At 45.5% G+C, this 21,656-nt stretch overlaps 8 non-coding genes and 1 pseudogene across 8 annotated transcripts; all 9 read left to right on the forward strand.

The window, feature by feature from the left end:
- The first annotated feature begins 1,089 nt into the window (after nucleotides 1-1,089).
- On the forward strand, nucleotides 1,090-1,280 carry LOC141078708 (U2 spliceosomal RNA). The gene has a single exon (XR_012228088.1). It is a non-coding gene; the product is annotated as a U2 spliceosomal RNA (small nuclear RNA).
- A 1,577-nt stretch (nucleotides 1,281-2,857) lies between these two features.
- On the forward strand, nucleotides 2,858-3,048 carry LOC141078709 (U2 spliceosomal RNA). Its single transcript, XR_012228089.1, has one exon. It is a non-coding gene; the product is annotated as a U2 spliceosomal RNA (small nuclear RNA).
- A 1,577-nt stretch (nucleotides 3,049-4,625) lies between these two features.
- On the forward strand, nucleotides 4,626-4,816 carry LOC141078711 (U2 spliceosomal RNA). Its single transcript, XR_012228091.1, has one exon. It is a non-coding gene; the product is annotated as a U2 spliceosomal RNA (small nuclear RNA).
- Nucleotides 4,817-6,393: 1,577 nt separating this feature from the next.
- LOC141078712 (U2 spliceosomal RNA) lies at nucleotides 6,394-6,584 on the forward strand. Its single transcript, XR_012228092.1, has one exon. It is a non-coding gene; the product is annotated as a U2 spliceosomal RNA (small nuclear RNA).
- Nucleotides 6,585-8,161: 1,577 nt separating this feature from the next.
- On the forward strand, nucleotides 8,162-8,352 carry LOC141078714 (U2 spliceosomal RNA). Its single transcript, XR_012228093.1, has one exon. It is a non-coding gene; the product is annotated as a U2 spliceosomal RNA (small nuclear RNA).
- A 1,577-nt stretch (nucleotides 8,353-9,929) lies between these two features.
- On the forward strand, nucleotides 9,930-10,120 carry LOC141078715 (U2 spliceosomal RNA). The gene has a single exon (XR_012228094.1). It is a non-coding gene; the product is annotated as a U2 spliceosomal RNA (small nuclear RNA).
- Nucleotides 10,121-11,696: 1,576 nt separating this feature from the next.
- Nucleotides 11,697-11,887, forward strand: LOC141078716 (U2 spliceosomal RNA). The gene has a single exon (XR_012228095.1). It is a non-coding gene; the product is annotated as a U2 spliceosomal RNA (small nuclear RNA).
- Nucleotides 11,888-13,455: 1,568 nt separating this feature from the next.
- On the forward strand, nucleotides 13,456-13,646 carry LOC141078581 (U2 spliceosomal RNA). Its single transcript, XR_012227971.1, has one exon. It is a non-coding gene; the product is annotated as a U2 spliceosomal RNA (small nuclear RNA).
- Nucleotides 13,647-20,811: 7,165 nt separating this feature from the next.
- Nucleotides 20,812-20,982, forward strand: LOC141078672 (U2 spliceosomal RNA; annotated as a pseudogene).
- Nucleotides 20,983-21,656: the final 674 nt, after the last annotated feature.

The raw sequence follows: 21,656 nt of genomic DNA on the forward strand, positions 1-21,656 counted from the left end.
ACTTTGAAATTTACTGTTCAATTTTGAATTAATTCATATATGAATAAAATGGAAAAGCAACGATTTATCTGGCGAGTTATTTGAATGTTCTGCCTACGTCCACCTGTCTGACAGACGGACGGTATTCTAGTGGCTTGTAGCAGCAGCAGCAGCAGCTAGGTGCGCTGCTTGCCTGCAGTAAATAGGATGTGTCCATCCATGGAACACTGTGATAGGAATCATGCCATTCATAGCACACAATGCTTGGATGTGTTCGACCACGTCTCACAATGGGACCACGTGTCACAATGGGCAGCCCACAGTCTGTAGCAGCTGCGCAGTAGTATTCAGCTTCAGTCTGCTGAGTGAGCCTGAGCAGACAGGTGGGCCATGCTCGCCTCCTGGTTACAATATCTGGCACCAGGAGAGTTAGGCCACGTTCACACGCTGCGGATTCCGCTGCGGATTAATCCGCACGGATTTAGCAAAAACCGCAGATAATCCGCAGGTCCAAAGACCTGCGGATTATCTGCGGTTTTGCCTGCGGTTTGGTCCTGCGGATTCACTATCTCCACAATGGTGGAGATAGGAACCCGCAGCGTTTTCCACAGAAAGAATTGACATGCAATTCTTTCTGCGGATTCAAAACCGCAGCAAATCCGCGCGGTTTTTTCCGCAGCGTCGGCACAGCGTTTTTTTTTACCCATTCAAATGAATGGTACTGTACACCGCAGCTAAAACTGCTGCGTGTCTGTAGCGGCCAATCCGCAGCGTGTGCACACAGCCTTAAAGCAAGACCTTTCATTTAGGGAGGGTAGTAGAGGGGGCGGTGTAGGAGCAGTGCTCCTCTGGCCTCTTTCCTAGTACTGAAGCGCGTTTGACCGTGAGGGGAGGGTGGCCTAACAAAAAAGGGGTTGGCCTATGCAAATTAAAAGCGCGTGGAGTGGAATCCTGGGGGAAAAAAAAAAAAAAAAAATCAGCCGCCTGCGCTTTTGTTATGCGCCCAGACTTGGTTTGAATGTCTTCCTCAGGGTGGTGTCTGTGTCATTCTCCACAATGGGTGCCTGTCTTAAGCCCTGTGGCCTTGCAAGCGGCAAACCATTTCTGGTTATCGCTTCTCGGCCTTTTGGCTAAGATCAAGTGTAGTATCTGTTCTTATCAGTTTAATATCTGATACGTCCCCTATCTGGGGACCATATATTAAATGGATTTTTAGAACAGGGAGATGGAAAAAGAGCTTGCTCACTTCACTCCACGTATCAGCCCAGTATGGCAGTTTCTCTGGGAATGGTGCACTCACTCTCTTAAGCGGTTTCCAAAGACAGATTGAATTGAAATCGGGATAAGCAAGTAGTGTTTTCAAAGCATGATTTGAATGCTTTTTTCCAATGTCGCCGCTCTGCAATTAGTTTTTCTTGGTCCAAGTTGCACATTTCCAATTCCTTAGCCTTGATTTAACTTGACCAACTCTTCTACTACTACTACTACTACTACTACTACTACTCTTATTCACCGCTATATGGGAGGCATTGCACTGTATTCAATGTGTCCGTAAAATAACGATCTATCTTGGCCTTTGCTGTTTGGTAGGTATAGGTGTGACAAGCTGCAGTAATGTGTTTGGCTTTGGATAGCTACATTTCTGCACACCCACCTGCTACAAGGCCTGCAGCCCCTTCGCCTCAGAACTTCCCCAGTCTTAATTCAAGCATTCAATTCCTACCACATCCCTCATGCAATGATATGTCGCTTCATTTTTGAAACATTGTCCCCCTCTTGTGGCCTTCCAACTTTGAAATTTACTGTTCAATTTTGAATTAATTCATATATGAATAAAATGGAAAAGCAACGATTTATCTGGCGAGTTATTTGAATGTTCTGCCTACGTCCACCTGTCTGACAGACGGACGGTATTCTAGTGGCTTGTAGCAGCAGCAGCAGCAGCTAGGTGCGCTGCTTGCCTGCAGTAAATAGGATGTGTCCATCCATGGAACACTGTGATAGGAATCATGCCATTCATAGCACACAATGCTTGGATGTGTTCGACCACGTCTCACAATGGGACCACGTGTCACAATGGGCAGCCCACAGTCTGTAGCAGCTGCGCAGTAGTATTCAGCTTCAGTCTGCTGAGTGAGCCTGAGCAGACAGGTGGGCCATGCTCGCCTCCTGGTTACAATATCTGGCACCAGGAGAGTTAGGCCACGTTCACACGCTGCGGATTCCGCTGCGGATTAATCCGCACGGATTTAGCAAAAACCGCAGATAATCCGCAGGTCCAAAGACCTGCGGATTATCTGCGGTTTTGCCTGCGGTTTGGTCCTGCGGATTCACTATCTCCACAATGGTGGAGATAGGAACCCGCAGCGTTTTCCACAGAAAGAATTGACATGCAATTCTTTCTGCGGATTCAAAACCGCAGCAAATCCGCGCGGTTTTTTCCGCAGCGTCGGCACAGCGTTTTTTTTTACCCATTCAAATGAATGGTACTGTACACCGCAGCTAAAACTGCTGCGTGTCTGTAGCGGCCAATCCGCAGCGTGTGCACACAGCCTTAAAGCAAGACCTTTCATTTAGGGAGGGTAGTAGAGGGGGCGGTGTAGGAGCAGTGCTCCTCTGGCCTCTTTCCTAGTACTGAAGCGCGTTTGACCGTGAGGGGAGGGTGGCCTAACAAAAAAGGGGTTGGCCTATGCAAATTAAAAGCGCGTGGAGTGGAATCCTGGGGGAAAAAAAAAAAAAAAAAATCAGCCGCCTGCGCTTTTGTTATGCGCCCAGACTTGGTTTGAATGTCTTCCTCAGGGTGGTGTCTGTGTCATTCTCCACAATGGGTGCCTGTCTTAAGCCCTGTGGCCTTGCAAGCGGCAAACCATTTCTGGTTATCGCTTCTCGGCCTTTTGGCTAAGATCAAGTGTAGTATCTGTTCTTATCAGTTTAATATCTGATACGTCCCCTATCTGGGGACCATATATTAAATGGATTTTTAGAACAGGGAGATGGAAAAAGAGCTTGCTCACTTCACTCCACGTATCAGCCCAGTATGGCAGTTTCTCTGGGAATGGTGCACTCACTCTCTTAAGCGGTTTCCAAAGACAGATTGAATTGAAATCGGGATAAGCAAGTAGTGTTTTCAAAGCATGATTTGAATGCTTTTTTCCAATGTCGCCGCTCTGCAATTAGTTTTTCTTGGTCCAAGTTGCACATTTCCAATTCCTTAGCCTTGATTTAACTTGACCAACTCTTCTACTACTACTACTACTACTACTACTACTACTCTTATTCACCGCTATATGGGAGGCATTGCACTGTATTCAATGTGTCCGTAAAATAACGATCTATCTTGGCCTTTGCTGTTTGGTAGGTATAGGTGTGACAAGCTGCAGTAATGTGTTTGGCTTTGGATAGCTACATTTCTGCACACCCACCTGCTACAAGGCCTGCAGCCCCTTCGCCTCAGAACTTCCCCAGTCTTAATTCAAGCATTCAATTCCTACCACATCCCTCATGCAATGATATGTCGCTTCATTTTTGAAACATTGTCCCCCTCTTGTGGCCTTCCAACTTTGAAATTTACTGTTCAATTTTGAATTAATTCATATATGAATAAAATGGAAAAGCAACGATTTATCTGGCGAGTTATTTGAATGTTCTGCCTACGTCCACCTGTCTGACAGACGGACGGTATTCTAGTGGCTTGTAGCAGCAGCAGCAGCAGCTAGGTGCGCTGCTTGCCTGCAGTAAATAGGATGTGTCCATCCATGGAACACTGTGATAGGAATCATGCCATTCATAGCACACAATGCTTGGATGTGTTCGACCACGTCTCACAATGGGACCACGTGTCACAATGGGCAGCCCACAGTCTGTAGCAGCTGCGCAGTAGTATTCAGCTTCAGTCTGCTGAGTGAGCCTGAGCAGACAGGTGGGCCATGCTCGCCTCCTGGTTACAATATCTGGCACCAGGAGAGTTAGGCCACGTTCACACGCTGCGGATTCCGCTGCGGATTAATCCGCACGGATTTAGCAAAAACCGCAGATAATCCGCAGGTCCAAAGACCTGCGGATTATCTGCGGTTTTGCCTGCGGTTTGGTCCTGCGGATTCACTATCTCCACAATGGTGGAGATAGGAACCCGCAGCGTTTTCCACAGAAAGAATTGACATGCAATTCTTTCTGCGGATTCAAAACCGCAGCAAATCCGCGCGGTTTTTTCCGCAGCGTCGGCACAGCGTTTTTTTTTACCCATTCAAATGAATGGTACTGTACACCGCAGCTAAAACTGCTGCGTGTCTGTAGCGGCCAATCCGCAGCGTGTGCACACAGCCTTAAAGCAAGACCTTTCATTTAGGGAGGGTAGTAGAGGGGGCGGTGTAGGAGCAGTGCTCCTCTGGCCTCTTTCCTAGTACTGAAGCGCGTTTGACCGTGAGGGGAGGGTGGCCTAACAAAAAAGGGGTTGGCCTATGCAAATTAAAAGCGCGTGGAGTGGAATCCTGGGGGAAAAAAAAAAAAAAAAAATCAGCCGCCTGCGCTTTTGTTATGCGCCCAGACTTGGTTTGAATGTCTTCCTCAGGGTGGTGTCTGTGTCATTCTCCACAATGGGTGCCTGTCTTAAGCCCTGTGGCCTTGCAAGCGGCAAACCATTTCTGGTTATCGCTTCTCGGCCTTTTGGCTAAGATCAAGTGTAGTATCTGTTCTTATCAGTTTAATATCTGATACGTCCCCTATCTGGGGACCATATATTAAATGGATTTTTAGAACAGGGAGATGGAAAAAGAGCTTGCTCACTTCACTCCACGTATCAGCCCAGTATGGCAGTTTCTCTGGGAATGGTGCACTCACTCTCTTAAGCGGTTTCCAAAGACAGATTGAATTGAAATCGGGATAAGCAAGTAGTGTTTTCAAAGCATGATTTGAATGCTTTTTTCCAATGTCGCCGCTCTGCAATTAGTTTTTCTTGGTCCAAGTTGCACATTTCCAATTCCTTAGCCTTGATTTAACTTGACCAACTCTTCTACTACTACTACTACTACTACTACTACTACTCTTATTCACCGCTATATGGGAGGCATTGCACTGTATTCAATGTGTCCGTAAAATAACGATCTATCTTGGCCTTTGCTGTTTGGTAGGTATAGGTGTGACAAGCTGCAGTAATGTGTTTGGCTTTGGATAGCTACATTTCTGCACACCCACCTGCTACAAGGCCTGCAGCCCCTTCGCCTCAGAACTTCCCCAGTCTTAATTCAAGCATTCAATTCCTACCACATCCCTCATGCAATGATATGTCGCTTCATTTTTGAAACATTGTCCCCCTCTTGTGGCCTTCCAACTTTGAAATTTACTGTTCAATTTTGAATTAATTCATATATGAATAAAATGGAAAAGCAACGATTTATCTGGCGAGTTATTTGAATGTTCTGCCTACGTCCACCTGTCTGACAGACGGACGGTATTCTAGTGGCTTGTAGCAGCAGCAGCAGCAGCTAGGTGCGCTGCTTGCCTGCAGTAAATAGGATGTGTCCATCCATGGAACACTGTGATAGGAATCATGCCATTCATAGCACACAATGCTTGGATGTGTTCGACCACGTCTCACAATGGGACCACGTGTCACAATGGGCAGCCCACAGTCTGTAGCAGCTGCGCAGTAGTATTCAGCTTCAGTCTGCTGAGTGAGCCTGAGCAGACAGGTGGGCCATGCTCGCCTCCTGGTTACAATATCTGGCACCAGGAGAGTTAGGCCACGTTCACACGCTGCGGATTCCGCTGCGGATTAATCCGCACGGATTTAGCAAAAACCGCAGATAATCCGCAGGTCCAAAGACCTGCGGATTATCTGCGGTTTTGCCTGCGGTTTGGTCCTGCGGATTCACTATCTCCACAATGGTGGAGATAGGAACCCGCAGCGTTTTCCACAGAAAGAATTGACATGCAATTCTTTCTGCGGATTCAAAACCGCAGCAAATCCGCGCGGTTTTTTCCGCAGCGTCGGCACAGCGTTTTTTTTTACCCATTCAAATGAATGGTACTGTACACCGCAGCTAAAACTGCTGCGTGTCTGTAGCGGCCAATCCGCAGCGTGTGCACACAGCCTTAAAGCAAGACCTTTCATTTAGGGAGGGTAGTAGAGGGGGCGGTGTAGGAGCAGTGCTCCTCTGGCCTCTTTCCTAGTACTGAAGCGCGTTTGACCGTGAGGGGAGGGTGGCCTAACAAAAAAGGGGTTGGCCTATGCAAATTAAAAGCGCGTGGAGTGGAATCCTGGGGGAAAAAAAAAAAAAAAAAATCAGCCGCCTGCGCTTTTGTTATGCGCCCAGACTTGGTTTGAATGTCTTCCTCAGGGTGGTGTCTGTGTCATTCTCCACAATGGGTGCCTGTCTTAAGCCCTGTGGCCTTGCAAGCGGCAAACCATTTCTGGTTATCGCTTCTCGGCCTTTTGGCTAAGATCAAGTGTAGTATCTGTTCTTATCAGTTTAATATCTGATACGTCCCCTATCTGGGGACCATATATTAAATGGATTTTTAGAACAGGGAGATGGAAAAAGAGCTTGCTCACTTCACTCCACGTATCAGCCCAGTATGGCAGTTTCTCTGGGAATGGTGCACTCACTCTCTTAAGCGGTTTCCAAAGACAGATTGAATTGAAATCGGGATAAGCAAGTAGTGTTTTCAAAGCATGATTTGAATGCTTTTTTCCAATGTCGCCGCTCTGCAATTAGTTTTTCTTGGTCCAAGTTGCACATTTCCAATTCCTTAGCCTTGATTTAACTTGACCAACTCTTCTACTACTACTACTACTACTACTACTACTACTCTTATTCACCGCTATATGGGAGGCATTGCACTGTATTCAATGTGTCCGTAAAATAACGATCTATCTTGGCCTTTGCTGTTTGGTAGGTATAGGTGTGACAAGCTGCAGTAATGTGTTTGGCTTTGGATAGCTACATTTCTGCACACCCACCTGCTACAAGGCCTGCAGCCCCTTCGCCTCAGAACTTCCCCAGTCTTAATTCAAGCATTCAATTCCTACCACATCCCTCATGCAATGATATGTCGCTTCATTTTTGAAACATTGTCCCCCTCTTGTGGCCTTCCAACTTTGAAATTTACTGTTCAATTTTGAATTAATTCATATATGAATAAAATGGAAAAGCAACGATTTATCTGGCGAGTTATTTGAATGTTCTGCCTACGTCCACCTGTCTGACAGACGGACGGTATTCTAGTGGCTTGTAGCAGCAGCAGCAGCAGCTAGGTGCGCTGCTTGCCTGCAGTAAATAGGATGTGTCCATCCATGGAACACTGTGATAGGAATCATGCCATTCATAGCACACAATGCTTGGATGTGTTCGACCACGTCTCACAATGGGACCACGTGTCACAATGGGCAGCCCACAGTCTGTAGCAGCTGCGCAGTAGTATTCAGCTTCAGTCTGCTGAGTGAGCCTGAGCAGACAGGTGGGCCATGCTCGCCTCCTGGTTACAATATCTGGCACCAGGAGAGTTAGGCCACGTTCACACGCTGCGGATTCCGCTGCGGATTAATCCGCACGGATTTAGCAAAAACCGCAGATAATCCGCAGGTCCAAAGACCTGCGGATTATCTGCGGTTTTGCCTGCGGTTTGGTCCTGCGGATTCACTATCTCCACAATGGTGGAGATAGGAACCCGCAGCGTTTTCCACAGAAAGAATTGACATGCAATTCTTTCTGCGGATTCAAAACCGCAGCAAATCCGCGCGGTTTTTTCCGCAGCGTCGGCACAGCGTTTTTTTTTACCCATTCAAATGAATGGTACTGTACACCGCAGCTAAAACTGCTGCGTGTCTGTAGCGGCCAATCCGCAGCGTGTGCACACAGCCTTAAAGCAAGACCTTTCATTTAGGGAGGGTAGTAGAGGGGGCGGTGTAGGAGCAGTGCTCCTCTGGCCTCTTTCCTAGTACTGAAGCGCGTTTGACCGTGAGGGGAGGGTGGCCTAACAAAAAAGGGGTTGGCCTATGCAAATTAAAAGCGCGTGGAGTGGAATCCTGGGGGAAAAAAAAAAAAAAAAAATCAGCCGCCTGCGCTTTTGTTATGCGCCCAGACTTGGTTTGAATGTCTTCCTCAGGGTGGTGTCTGTGTCATTCTCCACAATGGGTGCCTGTCTTAAGCCCTGTGGCCTTGCAAGCGGCAAACCATTTCTGGTTATCGCTTCTCGGCCTTTTGGCTAAGATCAAGTGTAGTATCTGTTCTTATCAGTTTAATATCTGATACGTCCCCTATCTGGGGACCATATATTAAATGGATTTTTAGAACAGGGAGATGGAAAAAGAGCTTGCTCACTTCACTCCACGTATCAGCCCAGTATGGCAGTTTCTCTGGGAATGGTGCACTCACTCTCTTAAGCGGTTTCCAAAGACAGATTGAATTGAAATCGGGATAAGCAAGTAGTGTTTTCAAAGCATGATTTGAATGCTTTTTTCCAATGTCGCCGCTCTGCAATTAGTTTTTCTTGGTCCAAGTTGCACATTTCCAATTCCTTAGCCTTGATTTAACTTGACCAACTCTTCTACTACTACTACTACTACTACTACTACTACTCTTATTCACCGCTATATGGGAGGCATTGCACTGTATTCAATGTGTCCGTAAAATAACGATCTATCTTGGCCTTTGCTGTTTGGTAGGTATAGGTGTGACAAGCTGCAGTAATGTGTTTGGCTTTGGATAGCTACATTTCTGCACACCCACCTGCTACAAGGCCTGCAGCCCCTTCGCCTCAGAACTTCCCCAGTCTTAATTCAAGCATTCAATTCCTACCACATCCCTCATGCAATGATATGTCGCTTCATTTTTGAAACATTGTCCCCCTCTTGTGGCCTTCCAACTTTGAAATTTACTGTTCAATTTTGAATTAATTCATATATGAATAAAATGGAAAAGCAACGATTTATCTGGCGAGTTATTTGAATGTTCTGCCTACGTCCACCTGTCTGACAGACGGACGGTATTCTAGTGGCTTGTAGCAGCAGCAGCAGCAGCTAGGTGCGCTGCTTGCCTGCAGTAAATAGGATGTGTCCATCCATGGAACACTGTGATAGGAATCATGCCATTCATAGCACACAATGCTTGGATGTGTTCGACCACGTCTCACAATGGGACCACGTGTCACAATGGGCAGCCCACAGTCTGTAGCAGCTGCGCAGTAGTATTCAGCTTCAGTCTGCTGAGTGAGCCTGAGCAGACAGGTGGGCCATGCTCGCCTCCTGGTTACAATATCTGGCACCAGGAGAGTTAGGCCACGTTCACACGCTGCGGATTCCGCTGCGGATTAATCCGCACGGATTTAGCAAAAACCGCAGATAATCCGCAGGTCCAAAGACCTGCGGATTATCTGCGGTTTTGCCTGCGGTTTGGTCCTGCGGATTCACTATCTCCACAATGGTGGAGATAGGAACCCGCAGCGTTTTCCACAGAAAGAATTGACATGCAATTCTTTCTGCGGATTCAAAACCGCAGCAAATCCGCGCGGTTTTTTCCGCAGCGTCGGCACAGCGTTTTTTTTTACCCATTCAAATGAATGGTACTGTACACCGCAGCTAAAACTGCTGCGTGTCTGTAGCGGCCAATCCGCAGCGTGTGCACACAGCCTTAAAGCAAGACCTTTCATTTAGGGAGGGTAGTAGAGGGGGCGGTGTAGGAGCAGTGCTCCTCTGGCCTCTTTCCTAGTACTGAAGCGCGTTTGACCGTGAGGGGAGGGTGGCCTAACAAAAAAGGGGTTGGCCTATGCAAATTAAAAGCGCGTGGAGTGGAATCCTGGGGGAAAAAAAAAAAAAAAAAATCAGCCGCCTGCGCTTTTGTTATGCGCCCAGACTTGGTTTGAATGTCTTCCTCAGGGTGGTGTCTGTGTCATTCTCCACAATGGGTGCCTGTCTTAAGCCCTGTGGCCTTGCAAGCGGCAAACCATTTCTGGTTATCGCTTCTCGGCCTTTTGGCTAAGATCAAGTGTAGTATCTGTTCTTATCAGTTTAATATCTGATACGTCCCCTATCTGGGGACCATATATTAAATGGATTTTTAGAACAGGGAGATGGAAAAAGAGCTTGCTCACTTCACTCCACGTATCAGCCCAGTATGGCAGTTTCTCTGGGAATGGTGCACTCACTCTCTTAAGCGGTTTCCAAAGACAGATTGAATTGAAATCGGGATAAGCAAGTAGTGTTTTCAAAGCATGATTTGAATGCTTTTTTCCAATGTCGCCGCTCTGCAATTAGTTTTTCTTGGTCCAAGTTGCACATTTCCAATTCCTTAGCCTTGATTTAACTTGACCAACTCTTCTACTACTACTACTACTACTACTACTACTACTCTTATTCACCGCTATATGGGAGGCATTGCACTGTATTCAATGTGTCCGTAAAATAACGATCTATCTTGGCCTTTGCTGTTTGGTAGGTATAGGTGTGACAAGCTGCAGTAATGTGTTTGGCTTTGGATAGCTACATTTCTGCACACCCACCTGCTACAAGGCCTGCAGCCCCTTCGCCTCAGAACTTCCCCAGTCTTAATTCAAGCATTCAATTCCTACCACATCCCTCATGCAATGATATGTCGCTTCATTTTTGAAACATTGTCCCCCTCTTGTGGCCTTCCAACTTTGAAATTTACTGTTCAATTTTGAATTAATTCATATATGAATAAAATGGAAAAGCAACGATTTATCTGGCGAGTTATTTGAATGTTCTGCCTACGTCCACCTGTCTGACAGACGGACGGTATTCTAGTGGCTTGTAGCAGCAGCAGCAGCAGCTAGGTGCGCTGCTTGCCTGCAGTAAATAGGATGTGTCCATCCATGGAACACTGTGATAGGAATCATGCCATTCATAGCACACAATGCTTGGATGTGTTCGACCACGTCTCACAATGGGACCACGTGTCACAATGGGCAGCCCACAGTCTGTAGCAGCTGCGCAGTAGTATTCAGCTTCAGTCTGCTGAGTGAGCCTGAGCAGACAGGTGGGCCATGCTCGCCTCCTGGTTACAATATCTGGCACCAGGAGAGTTAGGCCACGTTCACACGCTGCGGATTCCGCTGCGGATTAATCCGCACGGATTTAGCAAAAACCGCAGATAATCCGCAGGTCCAAAGACCTGCGGATTATCTGCGGTTTTGCCTGCGGTTTGGTCCTGCGGATTCACTATCTCCACAATGGTGGAGATAGGAACCCGCAGCGTTTTCCACAGAAAGAATTGACATGCAATTCTTTCTGCGGATTCAAAACCGCAGCAAATCCGCGCGGTTTTTTCCGCAGCGTCGGCACAGCGTTTTTTTTTACCCATTCAAATGAATGGTACTGTACACCGCAGCTAAAACTGCTGCGTGTCTGTAGCGGCCAATCCGCAGCGTGTGCACACAGCCTTAAAGCAAGACCTTTCATTTAGGGAGGGTAGTAGAGGGGGCGGTGTAGGAGCAGTGCTCCTCTGGCCTCTTTCCTAGTACTGAAGCGCGTTTGACCGTGAGGGGAGGGTGGCCTAACAAAAAAGGGGTTGGCCTATGCAAATTAAAAGCGCGTGGAGTGGAATCCTGGGGGAAAAAAAAAAAAAAAAATCAGCCGCCTGCGCTTTTGTTATGCGCCCAGACTTGGTTTGAATGTCTTCCTCAGGGTGGTGTCTGTGTCATTCTCCACAATGGGTGCCTGTCTTAAGCCCTGTGGCCTTGCAAGCGGCAAACCATTTCTGGTTATCGCTTCTCGGCCTTTTGGCTAAGATCAAGTGTAGTATCTGTTCTTATCAGTTTAATATCTGATACGTCCCCTATCTGGGGACCATATATTAAATGGATTTTTAGAACAGGGAGATGGAAAAAGAGCTTGCTCACTTCACTCCACGTATCAGCCCAGTATGGCAGTTTCTCTGGGAATGGTGCACTCACTCTCTTAAGCGGTTTCCAAAGACAGATTGAATTGAAATCGGGATAAGCAAGTAGTGTTTTCAAAGCATGATTTGAATGCTTTTTTCCAATGTCGCCGCTCTGCAATTAGTTTTTCTTGGTCCAAGTTGCACATTTCCAATTCCTTAGCCTTGATTTAACTTGACCAACTCTTCTACTACTACTACTACTACTACTCTTATTCACCGCTATATGGGAGGCATTGCACTGTATTCAATGTGTCCGTAAAATAACGATCTATCTTGGCCTTTGCTGTTTGGTAGGTATAGGTGTGACAAGCTGCAGTAATGTGTTTGGCTTTGGATAGCTACATTTCTGCACACCCACCTGCTACAAGGCCTGCAGCCCCTTCGCCTCAGAACTTCCCCAGTCTTAATTCAAGCATTCAATTCCTACCACATCCCTCATGCAATGATATGTCGCTTCATTTTTGAAACATTGTCCCCCTCTTGTGGCCTTCCAACTTTGAAATTTACTGTTCAATTTTGAATTAATTCATATATGAATAAAATGGAAAAGCAACGATTTATCTGGCGAGTTATTTGAATGTTCTGCCTACGTCCACCTGTCTGACAGACGGACGGTATTCTAGTGGCTTGTAGCAGCAGCAGCAGCAGCTAGGTGCGCTGCTTGCCTGCAGTAAATAGGATGTGTCCATCCATGGAACACTGTGATAGGAATCATGCCATTCATAGCACACAATGCTTGGATGTGTTCGACCACGTCTCACAATGGGACCACGTGTCACAATGGGCAGCCCACAGTCTGTAGCAGCTGCGCAGTAGTATTCAGCTTCAGTCTGCTGAGTGAGCCTGAGCAGACAGGTGGGCCATGCTCGCCTCCTGGTTACAATATCTGGCACCAGGAGAGTTAGGCCACGTTCACACGCTGCGGATTCCGCTGCGGATTAATCCGCACGGATTTAGCAAAAACCGCAGATAATCCGCAGGTCCAAAGACCTGCGGATTATCTGCGGTTTTGCCTGCGGTTTGGTCCTGCGGATTCACTATCTCCACAATGGTGGAGATAGGAACCCGCAGCGTTTTCCACAGAAAGAATTGACATGCAATTCTTTCTGCGGATTCAAAACCGCAGCAAATCCGCGCGGTTTTTTCCGCAGCGTCGGCACAGCGTTTTTTTTTACCCATTCAAATGAATGGTACTGTACACCGCAGCTAAAACTGCTGCGTGTCTGTAGCGGCCAATCCGCAGCGTGTGCACACAGCCTTAAAGCAAGACCTTTCATTTAGGGAGGGTAGTAGAGGGGGCGGTGTAGGAGCAGTGCTCCTCTGGCCTCTTTCCTAGTACTGAAGCGCGTTTGACCGTGAGGGGAGGGTGGCCTAACAAAAAAGGGGTTGGCCTATGCAAATTAAAAGCGCGTGGAGTGGAATCCTGGGGGAAAAAAAAAAAAAAAAAATCAGCCGCCTGCGCTTTTGTTATGCGCCCAGACTTGGTTTGAATGTCTTCCTCAGGGTGGTGTCTGTGTCATTCTCCACAATGGGTGCCTGTCTTAAGCCCTGTGGCCTTGCAAGCGGCAAACCATTTCTGGTTATCGCTTCTCGGCCTTTTGGCTAAGATCAAGTGTAGTATCTGTTCTTATCAGTTTAATATCTGATACGTCCCCTATCTGGGGACCATATATTAAATGGATTTTTAGAACAGGGAGATGGAAAAAGAGCTTGCTCACTTCACTCCACGTATCAGCCCAGTATGGCAGTTTCTCTGGGAATGGTGCACTCACTCTCTTAAGCGGTTTCCAAAGACAGATTGAATTGAAATCGGGATAAGCAAGTAGTGTTTTCAAAGCATGATTTGAATGCTTTTTTCCAATGTCGCCGCTCTGCAATTAGTTTTTCTTGGTCCAAGTTGCACATTTCCAATTCCTTAGCCTTGATTTAACTTGACCAACTCTTCTACTACTACTACTACTACTACTACTACTACTCTTATTCACCGCTATATGGGAGGCATTGCACTGTATTCAATGTGTCCGTAAAATAACGATCTATCTTGGCCTTTGCTGTTTGGTAGGTATAGGTGTGACAAGCTGCAGTAATGTGTTTGGCTTTGGATAGCTACATTTCTGCACACCCACCTGCTACAAGGCCTGCAGCCCCTTCGCCTCAGAACTTCCCCAGTCTTAATTCAAGCATTCAATTCCTACCACATCCCTCATGCAATGATATGTCGCTTCATTTTTGAAACATTGTCCCCCTCTTGTGGCCTTCCAACTTTGAAATTTACTGTTCAATTTTGAATTAATTCATATATGAATAAAATGGAAAAGCAACGATTTATCTGGCGAGTTATTTGAATGTTCTGCCTACGTCCACCTGTCTGACAGACGGACGGTATTCTAGTGGCTTGTAGCAGCAGCAGCAGCAGCTAGGTGCGCTGCTTGCCTGCAGTAAATAGGATGTGTCCATCCATGGAACACTGTGATAGGAATCATGCCATTCATAGCACACAATGCTTGGATGTGTTCGACCACGTCTCACAATGGGACCACGTGTCACAATGGGCAGCCCACAGTCTGTAGCAGCTGCGCAGTAGTATTCAGCTTCAGTCTGCTGAGTGAGCCTGAGCAGACAGGTGGGCCATGCTCGCCTCCTGGTTACAATATCTGGCACCAGGAGAGTTAGGCCACGTTCACACGCTGCGGATTCCGCTGCGGATTAATCCGCACGGATTTAGCAAAAACCGCAGATAATCCGCAGGTCCAAAGACCTGCGGATTATCTGCGGTTTTGCCTGCGGTTTGGTCCTGCGGATTCACTATCTCCACAATGGTGGAGATAGGAACCCGCAGCGTTTTCCACAGAAAGAATTGACATGCAATTCTTTCTGCGGATTCAAAACCGCAGCAAATCCGCGCGGTTTTTTCCGCAGCGTCGGCACAGCGTTTTTTTTTACCCATTCAAATGAATGGTACTGTACACCGCAGCTAAAACTGCTGCGTGTCTGTAGCGGCCAATCCGCAGCGTGTGCACACAGCCTTAAAGCAAGACCTTTCATTTAGGGAGGGTAGTAGAGGGGGCGGTGTAGGAGCAGTGCTCCTCTGGCCTCTTTCCTAGTACTGAAGCGCGTTTGACCGTGAGGGGAGGGTGGCCTAACAAAAAAGGGGTTGGCCTATGCAAATTAAAAGCGCGTGGAGTGGAATCCTGGGGGAAAAAAAAAAAAAAAAAATCAGCCGCCTGCGCTTTTGTTATGCGCCCAGACTTGGTTTGAATGTCTTCCTCAGGGTGGTGTCTGTGTCATTCTCCACAATGGGTGCCTGTCTTAAGCCCTGTGGCCTTGCAAGCGGCAAACCATTTCTGGTTATCGCTTCTCGGCCTTTTGGCTAAGATCAAGTGTAGATCTTGGCTAGGAGAGTCTGTGTTTTTTGTCCTTCTCAGCACTGCAGCTTTTGCTGCTTTTGCTTTGAGAGGGGACTTTGCAGACACGAGCAGCGATGGTTAGAATTCGCTTTGCTGAGCCTGGGGAAACCCGGGTAAAGCATGGTATCCGGATCGATATAGATGCCGGACATGAAGATGATTTTCCCTTGGGATTTTTTGTGAACAACGTTCTTTTTGGAGTTCTGAAGCTGAGAAAAGAGGAGATTCTGTGTTTGCAGCAGTTCAGATCCAAATTTACTCTTGTTCTTTCTTGTATTTCAGCTTGCAACAATCTCTATGGGACACTGAAGCAGAACGTGGAGAACACTGTGCTGGATGGGCTGACCTTCACCATCCTGTATTCAGATGAGGAGCTGCCTCTCACCCTGATGATGTATAACCCTCATGTGCCTCTGGAGCTGATCTGCATATTTTTGAATAAACATTGTAAGGTATGTAGACCTCCTACCAAGGTCATGAATGAGGTTGGGCTGTGGACAGGAAAGTATAGATTTATGGTAAAGTTCTCAGAAAGCATGGATGAGCCAGGAGGAATTCATTATCCCCCCTGTAACTTTTCCATAGGGAAGGAGAGAGGTTTTCTCTTCTTCCCTAATGCTCCCAGGTTCTGCAGGCACTGCTGGGTGTATGGCCATACACAGGCAGACTGCCCTGCTGGAAGCCAGGTGGTGTGTAGAAAGTGTGGTGAGGTCGGTCATCCTAGTAGCCAGTGCACAAATGAGATTGTGTGTAACCTGTGTGGGGTAGGGGGTCATGCCTTTAAGGACTGTAACCTTAGACCCAGCACATATGCAGGAGCTGCTAGGAGGAATTTTGTAATGCCTGACCCAGATCACCTTGTGGATTTTGTGGAGGAAATGACTGAAGAGGAGAAGGCTGAGAGAAAGCAGCTGGAAGCTGAATATAAGGAGCAGAGAGAGAAGTTTCAGAAAGAGCACAAGGAGAGATTAGAGCAACGTGTCAGAGACAGGATAGTGAATAGGATTCTGGCTGAGGAGAAAAGTGCTGAGTCACTACCTGTGAGAACACACAAGCCTGAAGCCGTTCAGAGAGAGATTCCACAGACAGCTAGTGAAGAAAAGGTGGGGGCCCCTGGCAGGAGCAGTGTGTCTGCTGAGGAGAGAAGTGCTGAGTCATTGCCCGTGATTACACACAAGCCTGCAGCCGAGCAGAGAGAAGTTTCCACTGAAAAAAAGGTGGGGGCTGCTAGCAGGAGCGAGGCAAGCTCTGAGAGGAGAGTTCAGGAAGAGGTCACAGACACTGACGGCGCCACCTGGACTACAGTGCAGAGGCAGACCAGGAAGAGCAGACTGAGCTCTGTGCAGAAAGTACATGGAAAGGAAAAAAGGCAGGACTATGCAAAGCAGGAAGCAAAGACTTCTGGGATGAGCAGAAGCACAAGATCTAGTGCAAGAAAGAAGCCCAGCTTTGAAGTGCTGCAGCAGCTGTCTGAAGACCAGGAGAATGTGGATGACAATAAGGAAGAGGTGACAGAAGATATCCCTGACATGACTGTCACATTGCAAGGGGAAGAAGGGGAGTCAGCCAGCCTGTCTAAAACCCCCAAGATGGAATGGAGTGAAGACTCCTTGGAGTCTGAAGATGAAGGTGGTCAGGGTGACTTTGACCAGAGTGAGGAAGAATCTGCAGATGACACAATTGTCAAACTGGTGAAACTGAGCCCCTCATCATCCTGTACCAGCGCTGGTAGCCGCAGCTCCACAAGAAGCTACCCAACAGTCACAGAACCCCAAGGTGTCCGTTTTTTAGGGGAAGACTTGGGGTACACCGTCTGCACATCCGGTGTTACCCCTCAAGACGGGAAAGGCTGAAGACCAGATGGGGCTGTGGTCGTGATCTTCCTAAAAACCTGGAGAGATGGGTTCCCAACCTGCTCAGTTGGCAATATCGTCACTGAACGTGCGACTCATAAAGTCGGCACAAAGGAGGGCCTTTATTTTAGATTATTTGGGAACCCTTAAGGACGATGTTTACTGCATTCAGGAATGCGGATTTTCTGACTCCCTGGATGACAGTGTGTGGCCACATGGCCAATGTATTTGGTCTGGTTCAGTTATTAATAAAAATAGTGGTGTTGGAATTTTAATTGCTAATAAAAGTATTAAAATTGAATGTTATACAGTTATAGAGCCAGGAAGGTGTGTTATGTGTGAGATTACTTGTAGAGGGTGGAGGGTTAAGATTGTGAATGTGTATGCTTCGGTTGATAAAGAAGAGCGATTGGAACTTTTTGAGAAATTGTCTTTTTTTCTGCATGGGAGAATACCTGTTGTTTTTGTTGGTGATTTTAATTGTGTCACTGAAGGTGTGCATGTGGATGTCACTGGGAAAAAGTTGAGGGGTCTGATTGAGGATTTTTCGTTTGTTGATGCTGCAGAGTTTTTCTTGGGAAAACCTCCTCCCGTCACTTACAAAGCTGATAGGGGGGGCATTGAATCGAGAATTGACCGTATTTTGTTGTCAACTAACATTGTCTGTAAGCATTTTCAACAGGAAGATGTTCCTTTTTCTGATCATGTTATTTTGCGTGCGCGTTTGGAAGGTAAGGTGTCTTTTGCGCATGGTCGTGGTGTATGGAAGCTAAATGTACGTCTGTTAGATGATGAACGGATCATGATTGCCTTTAGAAGGATGTATGCGAAGTGGAAACATAGAAAAAAAGATTTTGTGAATGTGTTGGAATGGTGGGACTGGATGAAGAAGGAAATAGGTTTTTTCTTTAAGAAGTGGGGAAGGAAAAAAGGTATATATAATAGAGAAAAATTTAACGAATTGGGTATGAGATTAGAATGGCTGAGAAAACTGAGTATGATTGGAGTTGAGGTGGATGATTTGATGTGTCAGGTCAAGAATGAGATTAAGAAGTTTATGAATGAGAAAGGTAAGGAGATGATATATAGGTCTAAGATTGAGCATTTGGAAAAGAATGAGAAGTGTACTAGGTTTTTCTTTAAAAAAACTTTTGGTAAGAAAGTTGATATGGATGAGGTGATGAATGGGAATGGTGTGTGTGTGTATGGTGAGGATGTGATGAATGTGGTTGAATTGTTTTATAAGGAGTTGTATGGTGCCAAATGGTTGGATGAAGGTTTGATGGCTGAAATGTTGGGTAAATTGGAAGGTCGGCTAACTGAGGATGAGAGTGAGTTGATGGATGATGAAATTGTGTTGGATGAAGTGAAGAAGGTCGTAATGTCTGCAGGTAAGAATAAAACGCCTGGGAAAGATGGGTTGCCTATAGAGCTGTATGTGAAAGAGTGGGATACTATGGGAAATGATTTGTTGGAAGTATGTAAGTATATGTTTGATAACAATGTACTGTGTGAATCAATGAGAGAAGGAGTGGTTGTATTGATTCACAAGAAGGGAGACCGGAAGGACTTGGGAAATTGGAGGCCGATCACCCTTCTGAATGCTGATTATAAGGTTTTCAGTAAGTTGTTAGCAAACAGGATGAGAGATATGATTGGGAAAGTAATTGGTGAGGATCAGGTGTGTGCCATACCTGGAAGAACGATGAATGAAAATTTAGTGTTGTTAAGGGATGTGATTGGTGATTGTTTGGGCCGCAAGCTGAAATGTATGGTTTTTTCTGTGGATTTTGAAAAAGCATTTGATAGGGTGTCGCACATCTTTATGTTTAATGTCTTAGCGAAAATGGGTTTTTCTAGGAATTTTGTGAGTTGTGTGAGAAGCCTGTATTGCAATGTATCAAGTGAAATTTTGGTGAATGGATTTTTGAGTAACAAGGTTAAGGTAACGTCTGGTGTGAGACAAGGGTGTCCTATGTCACCCATTTTATTTATAAGTGTGATTGAGGTTCTTTTGTGTATGATAAGGAGTGACAAGTTTATGAAAGGTGTTTTGATTCCTGGAAGTGGTGGGAAAGATCTGAGAATATTGGGATATATGGATGATGTGGTCATTGTGAGTGAAAATATGGCTGCAATGAATAGGGCAAAGTACTTATTGAATATGTTTTCCAGGGCCTCAGCCTTTAAAATTAATTGGGCTAAATGCTCCTTTAAATGCTTTGGTGATAACAGCATTAAATTGGATGAGGTTAAATGTGAAGATGGAGCTATTAAGGTACTGGGAATTAAATTCAATAACAACTTAAAGGGGAATGAAAGTTGGGACGACTGCGGAAAGAGAATAGCACAAAAATTAAATTTCTGGAAGTTGAGGGAGCTGACATTGACAGGGAAGATTTTGATTATCAAAGCAGTGGTGCTTCCGATTTTGCTTTTTGTTGCCAATGTGTACCCCTCAGCTTCTAGAAAAATTAAAAAAACTGAAAAAATTATTTTTACTTTCCTCTGGGGGAGTCGAATGGAAAAGTTAAAAAGAGAGCATGTGTATAAGATGTGTGTGAATGGTGGTTTAGATTTTCCAAATATTGATTTTTTTCTAGGGGTAAGTTATATCAAAATGCTGGTGATTTGTATGGGTAAGGGGAACAAATGTGCTTGTATGGTAAGATACTCCGCTGGTTGGATGTTTTACAAGTTGAATTGGATCAAAAGAGATGCTACAGTACCTGTTGCTTTCAGGTGCCCGCTGTGGTATGAAAGAGTGGAGAAAGTCATTAGGAAGTACGATCTGATGGATCAGAGTATGATTGACTTTGTAAACAAGAAAAAGATCATTAAAATGGTGAGACATAGAGAGATGGTGTGTAATATTGATGGCTTGAGAGGGGAGGATGTGCCAAATATGTGGAAAAAGTTGGGAACGCAAGGTATGTCCAATAGACAGAAAGATATTGCATGGATGGTTCTGCATGACATACTACCTATAAGGGATGTGCAGAAGAGGAGAGATCTGATTAAGACTGATGTGTGTCCAAGAGATGGATGTGGTTCAAGAGAGATTGTCAGACATATGCTGTGGGATTGTGAATTTGCTTATGATGTGTGGAGAGGAATGAGCACGCTGTGTAATGGATTGGCAGGTGTGACTTTTGTCAATTGGAAGGTTGCAATGTTTGGAATGGGAGCCTGTAATAGCTTGAAAGATAGAGTGTTATGGTTATTGACTGTGTGTGTAATGGAAAGCCTATGGGACGCAAGGAATCTGCTAGTTTTTAAAAGGAAAAAGATGACAGTTAATGAAGTTTTAAAACTGATTTTGTCTCGTATGTATGTCATCTACCTATGGGACAAGAAACGTGGTGCCATCGATGCGGAAGGGGTATGGAAGTTTAAGAAATGGAGATTCCTGGTAAAGTATAGATAAATAGAGGTTTTTGGTAAGGTATTAATAAATGGTTTAACATGTTTTTTTTCCTTTAGCTTAAATTGTTAATTATGTGTTGTATTGCTTGGTTTCAATTCAATCTTTTTAACCTGAGGTTAAAATTAAAAAACTTTTTATATAAAACGCCATGATATGATGAGAGGTTACATACCGGAAAGAGCTTTAAGTAGCTAACTTGATGGTGGAAATTACAACCGATCTGACATGGTAAAAAAAAAAAAAAAAAAAAAAAAAAAAAAAAAAAAAAATCTGTTCTTATCAGTTTAATATCTGATACGTCCCCTATCTGGGGACCATATATTAAATGGATTTTTAGAACAGGGAGATGGAAAAAGAGCTTGCTCACTTCACTCCACGTATCAGCCCAGTATGGCAGTTTCTCTGGGAATGGTGCACTCACTCTCTTAAGCGGTTTCCAAAGACAGATTGAATTGAAATCGGGATAAGCAAGTAGTGTTTTCAAAGCATGATTTGAATGCTTTTTTCCAATGTCGCCGCTCTGCAATTAGTTTTTCTTGGTCCAAGTTGCACATTTCCAATTCCTTAGCCTTGATTTAACTTGACCAACTCTTCTACTACTACTACTACTACTACTACTACTACTCTTATTCACCGCTATATGGGAGGCATTGCACTGTATTCAATGTGTCCGTAAAATAACGATCTATCTTGGCCTTTGCTGTTTGGTAGGTATAGGTGTGACAAGCTGCAGTAATGTGTTTGGCTTTGGATAGCTACATTTCTGCACACCCACCTGCTACAAGGCCTGCAGCCCCTTCGCCTCAGAACTTCCCCAGTCTTAATTCAAGCATTCAATTCCTACCACATCCCTCATGCAATGATATGTCGCTTCATTTTTGAAACATTGTCCCCCTCTTGTGGCCTTCCAACTTTGAAATTTACTGTTCAATTTTGAATTAATTCATATATGAATAAAATGGAAAAGCAACGATTTATCTGGCGAGTTATTTGAATGTTCTGCCTACGTCCACCTGTCTGACAGACGGACGGTATTCTAGTGGCTTGTAGCAGCAGCAGCAGCAGCTAGGTGCGCTGCTTGCCTGCAGTAAATAGG

Source organism: Dendrobates tinctorius, unplaced genomic scaffold, assembly GCF_039654945.1.
Source record: "Dendrobates tinctorius isolate UK_male_01 unplaced genomic scaffold, ASM3965494v1 ptg000584l, whole genome shotgun sequence".
Lineage (NCBI taxonomy): Eukaryota > Metazoa > Chordata > Amphibia > Anura > Dendrobatidae > Dendrobates > Dendrobates tinctorius.